Consider the following 18,827-nt stretch of genomic DNA (forward strand, 5'->3'; position numbering starts at 1 on the left):
CTTCAATCATCTCATCACACCTCCAGTAAGTATATCTAGCATATTTACCTTTCTCATTAGAGAAGAAGGCTTTAAATGAGTTGCAGCAAATATATCTACATTTAGCTTTACCAAACGACCATTTAATTAAATAGGAAAACTTTTGTTTAATAAGATAGTGTGGAAGTGTAGTGTAAAGAGTAGAAAAATCAAAACTATTAACAGAATCAAAAGGACCATCAAAAGCCCGTAATTTATCGAAAACATCCAAAGAATTGTTTACACTCCAAAAATGGTTTATACCACTATGTTCATATATTTTATTACAATAGATTATGATAAGCTCTTTAATAGTAGTTAAATATGTTTGTGGGTGCTCAACCCTCTCCACAACCTTTCTTTTCCTACGTCTGTTGAAACATGATTTGACACGAACTTGACTGTACTTTTGTCCTTATTATACATTTTGTTAAGGGGACATGCAGAGTGTGTGCCCCATCTAAATCTGCGAATGATGTCAGTGGCTTATCTTATAACTTTAATAAAGATCAGTGAATTGGTCATGTGCACACTTTCAATGTTAAGGCTTTTAATGGCTATATCAAGTCAACGTCATGTGGCAAATATTTCACTAATATTCAGCATCATAACAAATAGTTAAAGACTTTGATTGGAAGGTTCTCGACTGGGATGAATGGTGGAAAATTTAAATTGCAACGAAACAAATAGGATCTGTAGGATAATAGTATAACATTTAACATTGTAAAAGTATGTATGTACCTACAGACAGCTTTGGGGGTCCTTGTAATCATCAGAACATGCCAACAATCACAAAGAACGTTGATTGATGTATTATTTTATTCGCTCACTTTATTTTCTTTTTTAATTTCTTTATTAAAAAAATGAGGTTGCAATTTTTTTAGTGTTTGGTACGGGTCGGCTGTCACTTTACACAACAAAGAACCCAATAGGGAAAACCAAAGAGAACTTTTTTGTCAGAAAACTCTGCCAAACATCAAAACATACTATCCACACATATCTGTGTCCACACTTGTTTCTTTAAGTAGAAACACGAATGAAATGATTGCAAAAAAATAAATGTAAATCTTTCAATAAAATATTCATGATTAGTTCGTGTAGGTTTTAGAGAACTAATTTGTAGATGTGTTTTTTAATTAGTGCAAAATGTCTTAAAAGATAATTATGCAAACATATTCATGTTCACGACTAAATCACTGTTTTCAATGTTTTTCAGACTTATTTCGTATTCTTTGTTTTCTTTGTGTAGATATAGACTACAGTTCTATTTAACATTGTGATCATAATTGACGAATGTTACTAATTTACTGTTCTTTTGAATTCCTTTTTATTCGACAAGTTATTTATGTGGAAGAAAAACGGTTGAAATGGATTTAACATTTTTAATCTGTAAATCTTTTGAATAAAATGTTCATGCATGTATTTTCAGTTCGTGTAGGATTTAGTGGTAAAAGAGAAGTCTGTTAATCAGCATGAAAAGTTTCAAACGTTAGAAATATCTAGTGCATACACTGCAAATATTGCGGACGCCTGACGCGTCTAGACGCGTTCCAATTTTAAACACAATATGTTCAGTTATTAACATTCGTGTTCCACATTGAACGCCAGCGTTAAAAAAATATAACACATTGTGTTCAGTCTTTGAACGCACATGTTCAAGACAAGTGTTCTAAATTGAACACTAGAAATGTTCTAATATTGTAATGGGGAGTGAAAAAATATTTCATCGCTTCAGAGTCAAACAGACGATGAATAAGGGTGATTCGCACTATAATTTGACGATAAATGTAGTTTAGCTGTATCAACATAAGCAAATTATAGTTTGGTAAAAAAAAAATATGAAAGAGCGTATTTATATAAGCGTGCAAATGATTGATTTTTAGTATAAATCTTCTTTCTAAAGGACTTAAGTTCTTTGGGTTTATTTTTTTACAATGTAAATGTGTAAATGCTCATGAAAACGTTGCTATTGTAAAAGTGTTCTGGCGTCGAACATGATGCGTTCAAATTTACCATTTCCCCCCGAACGCCATGTGTTCCAAACATGCCCGCGTACATAACAGCGCGTGACGTATTAATGTACCGGAAGTTTGGTTTTTGATCGTTATTGAAGAAGCTTCACTGAAGAAAATTACAGCAAAACTTGATTTAATAGGTATGTTAAATTTATATCTATATTTATCACACATTTTTTTTAGTATTAAATCAACAAATTTCTACTTTGACAGGACACACTGAAGTATAAATGGAAGTAGAACATTTTGTGTCAACACATAACGGTGCTGTTATGCCATAATTCGATTTAAAAAGTAGTAGGTTCGTTGAGAGAATATATTTAGATGATCATGTTATAAAAAAAAATAACCAATGTAAATTTATACGTAAATGTTTAATGATATCGTTGCTATTGTAAATGTGTTCTAGTCTCGAACATGAAACGTTCCAGCTAATCGGTTTCTATGAACGCCATGTGTTCCAATGTCAAGACAGAAGTTTGTAAAAAGGCATACTGCAACACTGATTTTAAATTTCTTATGTATATGTTATATTAATAGCTTTCTCATTCTTAAATACTTAAATCTTAGTAATTCATTTTAGCAAATGTCCACCGTTCATAGATGTATTGTTATGTATTCTTATGTTACTTTTATAGGGTACAAACACAACTACAGTACTGAGGGGTAATTGTTCGTGCATACCTCGCCGAGAATGAAGAGAAAATTTCGCAGTTCAAGAGATGACTACTTATCCTGCACCATAAAAGTACTTTATGTAAGTTTAAGAATTTTAGGAGTGCCCATTAACTTCTTACAACTTTTGTTATTGCAGATTTATAAATAAAATGTGCACCATTCACTAATCAGAAAACTATTTGAGCTAAATTCGATATAATAACATCAATTTAAATTGGAATTACCGTATACAGATCATAAGTGAAATTACTACATATCTTAAAAAAAAAAAAAAGAGGCAAAAGGTAGTTAGTTTCTAGAAATGTGAGCAGTTAGTTTAGTGACAAGTCTAACGACAAAGTTTTGCCTAAAACACATATGAGCATTTGCTGGACACTTTCTACCATCTTTTTTTAAAAAGCTATAGAACACGAGAGCCCATATACTTGAAAATGCATGTATACCACTCTTTAACAAATGTATCTTATCTAATAATGCTGACAAGTATAATGGAATTACAAAAACGAAATAAGAGTTTAATTCGAATTCTTAAGGAATATCGACATGATCCATACTTTGTTTACTCATACCAGAGACATATAATACAATTCAATTGTATTATATGTCTCTGCTCATACACTTTATATTTTATATTTTAGAACTCACAGTTGATGGATAACAAGGTTAAAGAGTAGTTATAACCCAAGGAGACGAATGTTCTAAAAAATGGAAGCTCAAAATCAGTAGTAGACGACCCAAATCATGTTAAAAAGTACCTAAGGTAGCAGTGTTACATGAACACCGACTCGACTAGTAGCAGCATATACACAGGGTATTTTATGTTTGATATTGACTATCTGAGTGCTATGAAAGCTGTGGATCACCGAAAATATTGGTGATAAACGAGTCATTGACATAAGTATTTTGTAATTCAGGACAATGCTTGACTTGAGAAGTTGCAAACGATGAGTTAAACTGTGTTCATAAGTCACTAGACTTTAATTTTAAATATGACGAACATTTTGTTTATGGTTAAATATTTGGACACATTAATTTTTGCAAATTACAAATGTTATATTTTTAACTTGTCTAACTTGTCATTTTAAAGTTGCTTCAATATTTCACATTGTATTGTACTTTTTTTTTATTTTGCCTCTTTTAATCAATTAAAGATGTTTTTAATCAATTAAATTATTTGTTGTTTACAAGACCACAATAATGTTTCAAAGAATAGAACACTTTTTTCTGGAACATGTAAAATTGTGTTCCACTAATATACACTATGTGTTCTGGATATTAACACATACTTCTGGAACACAGTCCGAGCGTTCCAGAAGTGTTACAAGGCTTGGAACGCGTAACGGCATACAATTTTGCTCACAAGTTCATGTTCCAGATTCAAACACTAGGCGTTCAAGGAGTACACACTATCCGATCAAGAATAACACACATAGCGTTCGAAGGATGCACACATGATGTTAAAAACTGGAACACCAAAGTTAATATTTAGAACACTGTTACGCGTTCCAGATTCAAACACTCGGCGTTCAAGGAGTACACACTATCCGTTCAAGAATAACACACATAGCGTTCGAAAGATGCACACATACTGTTAAAAACTGGAACACCAATGTTAATATTTAGAACACTGTTACGCGTTCCAGAAGTGTTACAAAAGGGTGTTCAAAAAGTGTTCAGATTCTTAACACTTTTATTTACAGTGTACATACCAACGTACGGATACTTGTTGGTATCTTACGGATAAAGAGTTGTGGGTTCCGATGAAAAGGCAAGCGCTTAAGATGTAAAAAGTCCAGCGCTGCAAATGTAAAGTCTAGCGCTATACATGGCAGTTGAGATTTTAAATTGAGCGATATATAAAGGGTCGATTGCGATCTGCAGATATAAAGTCCAGCGATTGCAATTTATATCTACAACGCTATACTTTACAACTCAATCGCTGGACTTTTAAAAACTACAACTATTTATCAACATGAGACCAACGACCCTCCGTTCATGTTTACAGACTTAAAGTAAAAAAAAGACCGGTTTTCTCTATAGTTCGTACATAGACTTCTTGTATGAAATAATATGTCAATAACAATAAATGCAGCATTATTTCTAATTGTTCTTTTGTTTTCTTTATCCAGTGAAGAAAATCGTTATTTATTTTGAAGAAACACGCTTGAAATGGTTCCGATATTTTCATTTTGTAATTCCTTTAACAATATAGTCATGCATAGTTTGTGTATGTTTGAATTCCAATATTTATTATGTAAACACTATTAGATAAGTTTGTTGTTGAGACTGATTATAATCATCAGGGGCGGATCCAGCCATTTTAAAGGGGATCCCAACCCATTCAAATACAATGATCGTCCAAAAAGGCGGGTTCCAATCCCAGGAACCCTTCCCCTGGATCCGCCACTTAATAGTTATTTTGTATTCAATGTGTAAACTGATGAGTCTCTTTGACATACCACATTTTCTTATTTTATACTACTAGCATTTAGGGAACGGCCATAAACTTCAAAAGTGGGGGATGTTTTTTTTTCTGAAAAATTATTCAGGTACCTAATTTTATGAAAAATATATTCTGGTCAAGCCGAAAACAAAAATAATAATCTGAATTCAGAATTTTGCCTCTCTGTATAGTGTTAAATATGAAAAAAATAATTTGATTGATAGCGTTGGAAAACTTAATAGAATAGAAAAATTTACTCGGACAAAAAACCTTACCCCCTTTGAAGTTGAATCGTTGCACCTATAAAAATTACCCAATATGTCTTACTTACCTTTCCTAGGTATAATTCCTTGGCTTCTATTGTTCTTTTCTTTAGGAAAAGGTGCTTTCAAAAACGAGTCGCAACTTAACTTTACTTCCAGTTTTATCCGATGCTTTTATGTAATTGATTTAAATTAGCATTAAAGCTAAAACCAATTTGAGATCTCGATTATGCGCAATAACTCTTGTTGTATGCAATTAACCATTGGAAAAATATAGATGTTAAATAATTGTATATGATTCCAATACCTATATGAGAGCTTTTATTGTCTCTTTTACAGTTTTCCTAAATGTAAAATAGATACAGATAGCTAACAAAAGGTTCACATATATTTATAGAATTATAAAATCTTTTTTCTAATAAACCAAATATTTTGTCACAGAGAAGATAATACTACAATAATAACAAATATTGAACATAGCATGTGTGAAATACAAGTATTATTCTTTAATACTATAATGTATATTTGAACAAATTAAATTACATAAGTACATGTACATTGCTATCAATAAAATTGAGAATGGAAATGGGGAATGGGGAATGTGTCAATATAAAATGACCAAAATAAGTGCGGTATATTTGATTTGAAGTGTTTTATAATGGTTTGTGAATTGAGAATGTACATATGTGATCAGCGCCATTCAGTGTGTGTTACCCTGCTTGCTTTCTGTACCATTCTGCCAGTGGTGAAATGAATGCGCTTAGCTGTTACCTAGACATTCAGTGCCGGATTCAGGGGGGATTTAAGGGGTTGGAACCCCCCTTTTTTGGACGATCAATGCATTTTAATGGGAACATTTAGTTTGAATCCCCCTTTAAAAATGGCTATATCCGTCCTTGACATTGACCCTTAATTATTATCTATAATACTAAAATTACGAGGTCCAATTTGTCAGCCGTCATCATGTAAAAACGACGACTCAAAGAATTCAACTTTATATATAACAAATATAGTACTAAGGTGTAGATTAAAAATTACACCACTCCAGGCCCTTTTGTTTTCCACGTAATTAATATTGCCAATAATTTAGAAGTTCCGAGTCGAGTCCGATACCGATACCAATAGTATATTCACCTGTTACCTATTACCTTATCTGTACGTTCCGCATCTGACAGGCGCACCAACAAACGGTTTATTCATGATTAATATGCTATATACACGGGTCATAATCACAGGGTTGACACTACTAAATTGTCAAATTGTTACCTATCGTAGTATTTTAATCAGTAAGACTTTCTAAGATAACAATACGAATACTAAAAATCTGGACTAAAAATAAGGCGTATAGGTACAGTTTTCAATTTGTTAGCGGGCATGACGTAAAACAGCGAATCAAAGAATTCAACTTTATTTATAACTAATATAGGACAATGCTGTTGATTAAAAAATACTTCATTACAGGACCTTTTGTTTTCCAAATAATTAATATTACCAATTATAATTGATAAGTTCCAGTTCGACGGGTTCAAACAGAAAGATTTGAAAGCAGAGAAAACTGTGTATCTTATAGTCGGCATGACTTTATCAGATGGCAAAACTAATACTTAAATAAGGCTTGCGCATAGTTATATACTTTAATTCAGTCACGGACCTGCGATATCACGGGTGTGTTCTAGTTGTATATATAGTTATGCCTCTCTAAATACCGTTATTTATTTTCTTTGCAAATAATTTACATATAAGTTGAATGCTTGATGAACAAGTACTTTCAAAATAAAATTTGTGTTTTTGTTTGACTTATGAGTATCCATTAACGAACAGCCTGTTAAACTTCATTTCTACCAAATTACCCAAACGAGTCAACATAACGTGTGAGTTTTGATATCTAAACTAGATTTAACCGGTGAATTAACCACATATGATATGTATGAGAAACTTAGTAATAATAAATGTTATTTTATAGTTCATCAACAGTTGAAATAAACGGAGCTGCATTTCAATGAAATTTGATGTTTTAAATTCATTCAATATATAGAATCATATTCAAAACAGTGTGATCCTGGCCATTAATTGACGACCTAAATTATCCCATTGACTGGGACAGATTAGGTGAACGTTTGTCGGTAACGACCATTGCTCACTTCTTACTTATTATAGAATTTAAACTGTGGGGTCACCAAAGGTTCTTAACGCCTTTAATAATAAAATAATTCGAAAAATTATTCAGGAATAACCTTTATGTTTTGATTTATATTATTGATATAAATCAACACATCGTATTATTCCGGATTAGTTTTTCGAATTGCTTTATTTGGGTGTTGAGAACCTTTGGTGACCCCACAGATTCAGTGTCTTTAACAAATACATAGTGAGCAGTGATTGTTACCGACAAACGTTCACCTAATCTGTCCCAGTCAATGGGATAATTTAGGTCGTCAATCAATGGCCAGGACCACACTGTTTTGAATATGATTCTATATATATATACATCAGTTTGTTGAAGTCAGGTAAAGGTCAAAAAGAGCATTGCCTTTGATGTTTATTAGTGCGTGTTTATGTGTAAGTGTATGGATTGTGTATGCTTATTGTCATGTACTTTCGGCAATCTTATCTATTTTAAAGCAGCTACTTTCATCTGTATGGGAACCAGGAGAAGCAAGAGAGAATCACTGTTAGGAAATCTGGCAATACTAGTTCAAAAAAATTGGAATAGAACGCACTTTGCCCCGAGCAGGTTCAAACTCACACTCTCGGTGTTTAAATTTACTGCTGTTTCTGTAACTCTGCCTAATATCATGTCGAATGGAAAGGTCTCGAGCAGGTTCGAACTGACACTCTCGGTGTTTTACTTTGCTGCTGTCTGTCTAATATCATGTCGAACGGAAAGGTCTCGAGCAGGTTCGAACTGACACTCTCGGTGTTTTACTTTGCTGCTGTTTCTGTAACTCTGCCTAATATCATGTCGAATGGAAAGGTCACTAGTCGGCCTCCAACACGACAAACATACATACCGCTTAGAAAACTATAAAAGGCTCTGCAATGACAAATATAAAACTATTCAAACGAGAAAACTAGAGACCTGCTTTGACTGTTAACAGTCTCCGGGACAAGTTTGCAATTCCGCTGAGTGCAAAAGTTGTCACCTTAATTTTTAGAGTTAAGTCAAAACAAAGTTGATAACTTGGTTGGTATTGGTTCCCTGATATTTGTCCTAAAAAAATTTGGCTCTAGCACCACTGTTGAAAAAGTTATGCCCCTTTTTTCAACAATTTCCTCAGAGGAAAAGTACTTTTCCTCAAGGGAAATCAAATTTCCCTGAACGAAAAAGATTTTTCCTCAAGGGAAATTGTTTTTTCCTCAAGGGAAAAAGATTTCCCTTGGGGAATTTGCTGCATAATTATTTCCTTTGAGGAAATTCTATTTCCTTAGAGGAAATTCTTTTTCCTTAGAGGAAATTCTTTTTCCTTAGAGGAAATTCTTTTTCCTTAGAGGAAATTCTTTTTCCTTTGAGGAAATTTGCAGCTTCAAATTTTCCTTTGAGGAAATACTTTTTCCTGTGAGGAAATTTGTAGCTTCACATTTTCCTTTGAGGAAATACTTTTTCCTGTGAGGAAATTTTTGACAAACACTTTTCCTTGGAGGAAAATTCAAGACAACAAATTTCCTCTGAGGAAATCATTGTTCTTCAAATTTCCTCTAAGGAAATTTCTGAACATCAAATTTCCCTTAAGGAAATGTTTTTCCTTATTTTTACTTGTTAAACATTTCTTCACTACACCATGTATACAAACAGTATGAATATAATTATTAAAAGACTGTAGAATTGATGCAAATGATATTTAAAAATTTAATAATAAATGTTTGACTCAAAATTTTAATGACATTGAAAATAATACTGTTTAGATCTAGGTATTGTTTATACTTTTTATATAAATTTAACTTTGATTTATAATTTTTTTGGAGCAAATGCTTCTGTTTTCTTTGTAATTGTTTCAATGCGATACAATAATAAGCAACCAATTTGAATGTCATTATATCATTTGTGGTGTTCTAAAAAAAAAATTTATATATTTGCAGATTAAATAATAAAATAAACACTTTTCGTGTTATTTTAAATTAGAATTTCTTCTGTTTCAGCTTGTGTACAGTTATTCAATCCACTATGTAAGAATTCAGTGAATACATTATTCCATTCACTAAACAATTCCCTTCAATTCTAAGAGAAATCATTTTTGCAAATTGTACTTCAATGATCTTCTTCTGTATATTTGATATGAGGGAGCGATGTAAATGAGTGGATAAAACTGGTGTTCCTTTTTTCAACAACAAAATAGTATTTGTTCTGCATTCTCCTTTCTTTTGATTAAGATATGTTGTTGCTTTTATGCAATAGTGTTTTCGGGTATCTATGATAGAACTCCATTTTGTTTTATATGGTCATTATCACATGTTGAAATTTCCTATTTCTTTTTTGCAGGAAAGCACACATTCCATTTCAAATTAATCCAATTATGCACTATGTAAATAAATTTCAACTTTAAGTTTCCTCTTCAGTAATGACCTATTGATCATGAAAACCGAGATGTCTGATCACCTATAAATACACAAAAAAAGCAAATAAAATGTTATAAATGGAGAGAGAAACAGCAATAAAGGTTTTTCATGTGTATCTTTCCTTATTAAAATACATTAAGTAAACTTGAACTCGAGAAAAATAAATAACTGCGATAAAGACTAGAAAGTATAAAATGCAAGATAAAGTATTCACGAAAAATCAGTTGATTTACAGTAGTCAAGTCCATGTTTGCAGGAAATTTACATCATTGGTTGTCTGGTGGAGAGTTGTCTTATTGGTAATCATACCACATCTTATTTTTATATAACCTTGCCATATTCCTATTGTGCCTGTCCAAAGTTCAGAGCCTGTAGCTTTTATCAGTTTAGTCTGACACTAAAATTTAGTGGTTGTTGTTGTTGTTTCATACCGGTCATATTTATTTTTTGTAATTTATTTTGTTATAAACTAGGCAATTAGCATGATTAGTTTTACAGTTTGAATTGTTTCAATGTTTCATCTTTAGGTCTTTTATACTTTGACTATAGTATAGGGTATTGATTTTCTCATTATTGAAGGTCGTAACAGGCCTACAATTTCTTTCTCAAAGCCGTGATAGTTTTCATATTTAATATACCACATCTTTGAATTTTTATAGTAATCATGATACTAGTAATCATCTTTCAGGTTCAATAACTTTTTAAAATTAAAAGGTGCCTTACCATTTAGGTTTAGTTGGCTTCTGCAAATTTTACATTGCCTATCATTTCTGCTGTATATTATTTCTCTGTACCTTCTATAGTTCTTGTCCTATACATAAAAGAGTAAAAGTTGAATGACATCTTGCATCAATATTTTTTCTGTTAAATGTACATTTATATGTATATTAATGTGTGTTTAATAAAAATCTAAACCATGAGTGCTTGATAAGCTTCTTGCCCTTATAGCTGGTCTGTAAGCTTTAAATGAATTTTATTGATCGACTAAAAAACTATGAGCACTGCGCAAATAAGACCCCCGCCCTCCAAAAAAAACAAAACATGCACAAACAGTGGTATTCATTGACATAAAACATGTATATAATTTGGCTCAATTTATAGATCTCTCAAGTGACTATAAGTTTAAGGCTGCGATTTTTTTAACAAATACATTTCTAAAACCTTTCAAAGATTTTGAAAATGGACAAATTTTAAATAACTTTGCAACAACTAAAGTTCCTTAACTCTGCATCTTATTAAAAAATATACATGATAAATAGGGAATGATACTCCAGCTTGCATATTATTCAAAGTTTTAAAGGAACATAACTGAAGAACGGTAAAAGTTTTACTACAAAAAATTGAAATTGATCTGATTAAAATTGTAATAAAAAGTATTGTTTTAAATTTTAATAAAATTTGGTTGAGGGAAACTTAAGTTAGAAGGCTGAAACAATTTTTTCCATTTTTAAAGAACATAACTATAGAATTTAGTAAAAGAGACACTACCAAAATTCAAACTTAATCTGTATTTTGTGGTTATAAGCATTGTGTATTGATTTCATAACATTTGGTTGAGACAAACTAAAGTTTAGAAAACAGGAAACCAAAAATTCAGCATATTTTCCCCATTTCTAAAGGGGCATAACTCTGATACTCTAGTACAGTAACACTGACATCACCAAAATTCAAACTTGATCTCAGTATTGTGATAACAAGCTTTTGTAAAAGTTTAATTGAATTTGTTTGAGGCAAACTAAAGTAATGTAAGAGAACAAAAAACAACTTTGGGACAGACGGACAAACGATCAAGTGTTAAACATTATGCCCCCTCCACTTTGGGTCATAATAATAAAAAGGGTGTTTATGTCAAGATATAAAAACAATTCACCAAAGTTTCATAAAAATTTGTGAAAGCATTCTTGAGACTATCCTAATCCCAAGTCATGATAGTACAATGACATAAATCAGATTTTTTTTTTAAAATTAAAAGGAAAATTATCATGTTTATGTTATACAAAAATAATTCACCAAGTTTCATTAAAATTGCTCAAAGCATTATTAATAGTATACGTACTGGAAAATCCCCCCTTTTATGAATAAAATCCTTAACTTTAAATTAAAAATTTAAAATCCCTAAAAATTAAGAAGGACCTTAATTATCATGATTATATGTGACTTGTTATTTAGCATAACAAAAAAACCAAAGGCAATGAAAGAGAAACTGACAATGCCAAGGCAAAACATAAGATGCAGAAAAGAAAAACAAAACAAAACAAAACACTAAGCAACACCAAAAAACTAGTGTTGAATTTATGTGCTCAGTCAGTCAGTGAGAGTTGGCAGATCCTGACCTACTATATCTATGCTTAAAAACATAAAAATCATATAGTTCTAAACATATTTTGTAAATTTATACTTTATTAACAAGTGAAACTGCGAGCTACTGCTCACTGATGATACCCCCGCCGCAAGTGGATAATATAAATAGTGTAAAAATATGCAAGTGTTCGGTAAACAGGAAGTTGTCTAGTGATGAATCTGAAAACGCATCACACGGTATAGCTGACTTATATAAATCCTAAAACCAAATTTAAGAAATCCTTGTATTGTAGTTCCTGAGAAAAATGTGACGAAAATTTTCAACTTGGCTCAGTATCATGTGTAAAATCATACAAGTGTTCGGTTAACAGGAAGTTGACAAGTGATCAATCTGAAAACGCATCACACGGTATTAATGACTTAGATAAACCCTGAAACCAAATTTCAGAAATCCTTGTATTGTAGTTCCTGCGAAAAATGCGAAGAAAAATATTCATGGGACGGACGGACTGACTGACTGACGGACGGACGGACTGACAGACAGAGGTAAAACAGTATACCCCCCTTTTTTGAAAGCAGGGGTATAAAAGTTGTCATAAATAGCATAGACACCTTTGAGTTTTGAGAACCACATGTGTTAATTGTGCGAGTATAATCATTAATAATCATGCACAAGATTGACTTTTTAAAAAAAAGCCTATATATTGAAATTTTCTGAAAATATTGCATGCATTTATTAATATGACCAATTTCAAGAAATGCACAAAGATGCGAGATGATTTATATAATTGTAATTTCAGGAATTTACAGTAAAGGCTTTTATCCCCACTGTATTTTGCACTTTTTCTTATTCAGGAGCCAGAAGTTATGGCCTTTGTATCCTTTGTATGATTTTTATTTTAGTTTCTTTTTCTTTGTATTGAAAAGTTTAGTATGACGTCCATTATCACTCAACTAGTATACATTTTTGTTTAATGGCAAGCTAAAGCATGCCTCACAGGCACGGATCCAGGGGGCTGAGGGTTGGACATGTTGGAACCCCCCCCCCTTTCTTTACTGGACGATCAATGCATTTGAATTGGGACATGTAGTTTAACACCCCCCCCCCCCCCCCCCCCCCCCAAATTTGTCCTGGGTTAGGAACCCCTTTATATGACTCAGGATCCACCCAAGTCTCATGTTTTGGGATTTTCTCGTTGCAATGTAGACCCATTGGTGACCTATGGCTGTTATCTGCTCTTTGGTCATGTTGTTATCTCTTTGAAACATTCCCCATTTCCATTTCAATTTTCTTTTCAGTTCTATTATAAATATTAGAAACGAGTTTGGCGCGTTTACAAAAATATAATTGTTTGTGCTGACAGGGGAGTATGTGTGCATACCAATATTTAAATTTTCTAGGCCTTCTTTTTGAATATTTTGTGCATTTCTTGGTAAAATACTGTCAGACCTCGAGTGCTGTTGTTTTACAAAAACGGTCAAGTCATGTAGGGGAAAGAAACGAACTAAGAAGAACCAAAATAAGCCACAACTAATGGGGGTCTCATTGGGGGTTCTGTTCACGGATCCCGCTTAGTTACTTTTTATTTTTTTAGATTCCCGCATGATGCCATTACGCTTACACTACATAAGTGAACAATTCTGATATTTTTGTAATTTCCCATGTCCCGCTAAACTTCATTTCGCTTTTTCACGGCACAACAAAAAATACGCCTCGACAATCCCGAGTCCCGCTCAGACCCCCTTATACATACATAATGAATAGTTTACTATGTAGTCAGTAGTCGGGTCAAATACACATGTATATACTTTTAGACGACCTTAGATTCATTTCACAGCGAAAATACTCATTAATATTGAACATTTTAGATCACTTCACATTTAGATTTTATAACTTTTAAAATGAAGACCTGGCATATAGATTGAAGATCATTTAATCGAAAGATGATAATTTCTCAATGAGCAACTGTAACAAGGTACTGCATTTTTTTTGCATGCGTCAAGAAACAGTTAAAAGTTAAACTTCTCATCTGGACTTTTTAATTAGTCTGTATACCGGACCTCTTCTCTATTTGAAAGTTAAAAATGCGGTTTTGAGCCTATTTCTTCTTCTTAATTTGGTAACACGTTAAGCCATTAGTGACACTAATATGGTATATTACCAATAATAAGGCCATATATTTCGGTGTGTAAAAAATACTGCAAAAGACTTCTTAGTGCACTAAGAAGAAAGTTTTTGCATTAAGGACACTAAAACGATGTTTTAAGATCACAGCGAGCATGAATATAAGAGGGTATGATTAAAAACCTCATATCTATAAAGTTAGGTATCAATAGATTTTGTAATTTTGAAGTTAAATGACTTTTTAATAAACACGTGCCACTCGCCACGTGACCAACGGTTTATTGCAGATTCCCGAATCATCATGTTCAATCAACCTAATCCAAAAAACAATTGTCTTTTGATCGTTACTTATTGATTAATCAACGGTTGTTAACCTAACGGTTTAGCGTGGTATAATTTCAAGTTTATGAAAGAAAAATAAAAAATAAATTTTGTGTTTTAAAACTTTGCCTTTGTTATATATATTTAGTTTTTAAGGAAATTGCTAAGCAAGCTTTTTTTTTAATTAACAAACTCTATTATTAATATACAAATTGAGAAACAAAGGCTTTTGATATTTTATTTCCTTACTAACAACACAAGAGTTTACATACTATCATTATTCCTTGAAAGACATTTGAGAGTATGTGGTGTCCATGGGGTTCTTCAAAATCCGATTACAGAAGTAATATAGAAAAACTCCAAGAGGTAAAATTATTTGACGTTTTAAAAAGAGAATTATAGAATAAATCATAACTGTCTTCTATGAACGATAACTTTAAACTGGTGCCAATGCTTTTTTTTTAACAATTCATCTTTATTTCAACAATTGAAGACGAATACCATTTTATTTTATAATGTAATAAGCACTATGGGCAAGCGCGGATCCAGAGCTTGAAGTGGGGGTTTGGAGGGAGGGGTTATGTGAGAAATGTTTAGAACACTAGAGAAGTTTTCTTGTTATACCAAACCATATGTTTTTCAATTAATGGCACACTTTTTGTTCATCCGGCATATGGTTACTCTAAATAAACTTTTAAGTGTATATATATATATAATTCTATAAGTTTAATTATTTAATCGAAATATTGATAAATGGCATAGTTCCTGACATTAGAAAAATGAATGAAGTATTGGCAACCAAATATCAATCCTCACTTTTCCGTGAAGTGTTCACAATTATTGGGTACGTCTAAACACCGCTCAGGACCACCTGAGAGCACTCAGGACATACAAAGTGCACTCAGGACCCTTTATAGTCATCGTATCTGCACACAGGATGGATGTTTATATTCGTTATAACCTTCTAATTTTAGAGTTAAATTTTGGTAAAATTTAAAATCGAACTTAGATGGATATGTTAATTTTAATGAAATAGAGGGACACGTGTCACTCATTACACAACTACTGAGCCGTGAATTATCCAATCAACAAAATTGATTGGATTATCTTTATTGTTGGTTGTGTTGTTAGTACAGTGTTACCTTTAAAATGGATATGCATAGAGAAAATGTACTTTTTCAGTTTATTTTTCATGATGACGGCTAAATAAATTTAGTTGTGTTTTGCAGTTCATGAATAAAGAAAATAAAAATTCATATTATTTTATAGTTGCCTTTTCCTGTAACAAGTTCGATTTTTAATTTCAAAATAATTCTTTTCTCTCTCTCCAAATAAAGTTATAAATATACAAAAGCAATGTTCACTGAACATAAAATTTTATTGAATTTGTATATCTTTATTCTCAACAAACCATATACATAGGTATAGAGAATACAATAATGTAAAATATTTATAATTTAACCTTAACAACACAGGTCAGTTTTTATTGATATGGTTTTGTAAAGTCTAATATCTTGGCTGCGTACGTGCTGTCCTTGGTCTATTCCTATGGTTTGGCTTTCGAGCATGTTTCGGAAAGGCGGGGGTCCAAATCGTGCAAGGGCTGTATAGCCAGTCAAGGTTGTTAAAAACTTCCATTTATTATTAATTTTTTTTTTTTGGGGGGGGGGGGGGGGGGGGGCACTTCAGAATCTGTGCACGGAGACTCAGTCGTGGTTTGAACGGATTTCGTCTCAATAAATAGTCTTCGAATTTGAAATTCGTTCAAGGCTTGTATCACTGGACAAGAACGACTTTAATGAGAGAAAACCCATTACCTAATGCGGATTTCTTAAAACATTTAGAAAATAGATCAAAACACACACGTACATACACATTTATATAAATAAGAATTAAAACGCAAAAATCTATTTTTAGTGAGTGATCAGATTAACTGTTAGCTTGAAAGTAAATTTTAAGTCCAAGTCAGGAGCCTGTAATTCAGTGGTTGTCGTTTGTTCCTGTGTTACATATTTGTTTTTCGTTCATTTTTTTATATGAATAAGGCCGTTCGGTTTTTCGTTTGAATTGTTTAACATTGTCATTTCAGAGCCTTTTATAGCTGACTATGCGGTATGGGCTTTGCTCATTGTTGAAGACCGTACGGTGACCTATAGTTAATTTTCTGTGTCATTTTGGTCTCTTGTGAAGAGTTGTCACATTGGCAATCACTGGACCGACCGTGCAAGGGCTATATATATTATATCATGTATATAACCAGTCAATATTAAAAAAAAGATGTGGTATGATTGCCAATGAGACAACTATCCACAACAGACCAAAATGACACAAACATCAACAACTATAGGTCACACAAGGTCGTTAAAAACTTCCATTTATTGTTGTCCACTGAAAATAAGCTCATAAAAACACGAATCCCCGTTTACTCAATTTCACTTTTATTTGTTAATATTTCTTTATCTTTTTCTTTTGATTTTATATCTTTTTTTGTGAAATATTTTGTGTGGTCGGCGAACATGAAATTGCCTCCGATGCTACAAAGAAAATTTGTTTAATGTCATCTGTTGCAATATATGCTAAGTACTACACGTGGACAGGATGTTCCCCAGAAAATAAGTTATACACACCCCGATATAACCCCGAGGGCACACGCTACTGTCATATGGAAAATTACTGGGTCACCTGTAAGATGGTAATCAGCCATGCAACTAATTAGGTTACTGACCATGTCACTTCAATTTAAAAAGTTTATCGTTAGATATCAAAATGATAAATTCATTTTTAATAAAAAATTTAAGAGAACTAAAAGATTTATCATTATAATGAAGTGAAATAATTCAACCAAACTCGTATAAAGATTATATACATATTTTTTTAATCTATGCCGGAAAGAATTGAAAAACTGTATTTATAATTTTTAATTTGTTTTATAGACATCTGTGTAGGTCTCATGAAATGGAACTCACGCATGCCTAATTAAGATTTTTTAATTTATTGAAAAATATAACAAAAATTTAGGTTTGATATTAAATTAAAGTTTATACCTTTCCGCGCTGTAATTTATTTGATATGACATGAATCAAGCAAATTGTTTGAGGGATTTATGGGTTTGTCCATACAACGTATAAAAAAAGAAGTGTATGTTATTATAGTATTTCACCTGCCTTGTTTTCGCCTTAAAGCTCATTATTCAGAGTGTTTCAGACAAGGGGTGCGTCTAAACACTGCTAAGGAGTCCTTAGTGCACTAAGGACTGATTACATGCCACTAAGGACTAGATGGGGTGCTGTTACATGTAATTTCTTTTCATATTATGGAAGAAATTGTTATTTTATGCATAAATTTCAAATTTTATAGAAAAAACATCATAAATAAACGAGATATTCAACATTATTTAGACACGTGCCTGTTTGTCTTTGATGTGCCGAAAATCAATGAACCGTTTGACACGTGTCAAATTATATAACTGATTACACGGGAATCCTGCTACCTATTTTGTTTAATCGACAAGTTTGGTAAAGTGGGATCCTGATAAATGAATTGCTGTTAAAATTTTATAAAAAAAAATCAGAATGAAGTAGTATTTTCTCAAGTGTATATTTCTTGTAAATAATAAATTTGTCACAAGAGCAATATATCTAATGTCAGATTTATATTTGATGTTCATGTTAATAAGTGACTGAAATATATATTTTTTAAATATTTATTTCACATTTATACATATATTGTTTGTTGCGTTTTCATTAAACTCATCTTGATCTTTGACTGTGATAAGTCCGGTAGAACCGAAAATTGAATGATCTAATACTTCGCAGCGTTTTTTGTCGTTGGAACCAATTTTATTTTTCATGTGGTCGGAGACAATATCTATAATGGAACTGTGTATTGTACAAGTATCTCTATATTGTTTATTATTTCTTGAAAGGGTGCTTGAATGTGATGACGGGCGGCGACGGACATGTGTTTGAGGAATAGACTGGTATAGAGCTGGAACACTTTAGTTTGTTTCTTGTGGTGCACTATTCAAAATTTATTTTCATATATGAAGACAATAAGCAATGTATTACTTGTCAAAACGAAACCAATAAGATAATAAAATTGAGAATGGA

General features: G+C 32.1%; 2 long non-coding RNA genes across 2 annotated transcripts; one reads left to right on the forward strand and one right to left on the reverse strand.

The window, feature by feature from the left end:
- Positions 1 to 2,120: 2,120 nt before the first annotated feature.
- On the forward strand, positions 2,121 to 3,562 carry LOC134695421 (uncharacterized). The gene is made up of 3 exons (XR_010102759.1): positions 2,121 to 2,173; positions 2,672 to 2,790; positions 3,350 to 3,562. It is a non-coding gene; the product is annotated as an uncharacterized LOC134695421 (long non-coding RNA).
- Positions 3,563 to 9,770: 6,208 nt separating this feature from the next.
- On the reverse strand, positions 9,771 to 13,756 carry LOC134694781 (uncharacterized). Its single transcript, XR_010102606.1, has 3 exons — positions 13,655 to 13,756; positions 10,695 to 10,782; positions 9,771 to 10,011 (listed from the first exon to the last, which is right to left on the reverse strand). It is a non-coding gene; the product is annotated as an uncharacterized LOC134694781 (long non-coding RNA).
- Between the last annotated feature and the right edge of the window lie 5,071 nt (positions 13,757 to 18,827).

The sequence above is a fragment of the Mytilus trossulus genome, chromosome 13 (assembly GCF_036588685.1).
Source record: "Mytilus trossulus isolate FHL-02 chromosome 13, PNRI_Mtr1.1.1.hap1, whole genome shotgun sequence".
Classification (NCBI taxonomy): Eukaryota; Metazoa; Mollusca; class Bivalvia; order Mytilida; family Mytilidae; genus Mytilus; species Mytilus trossulus.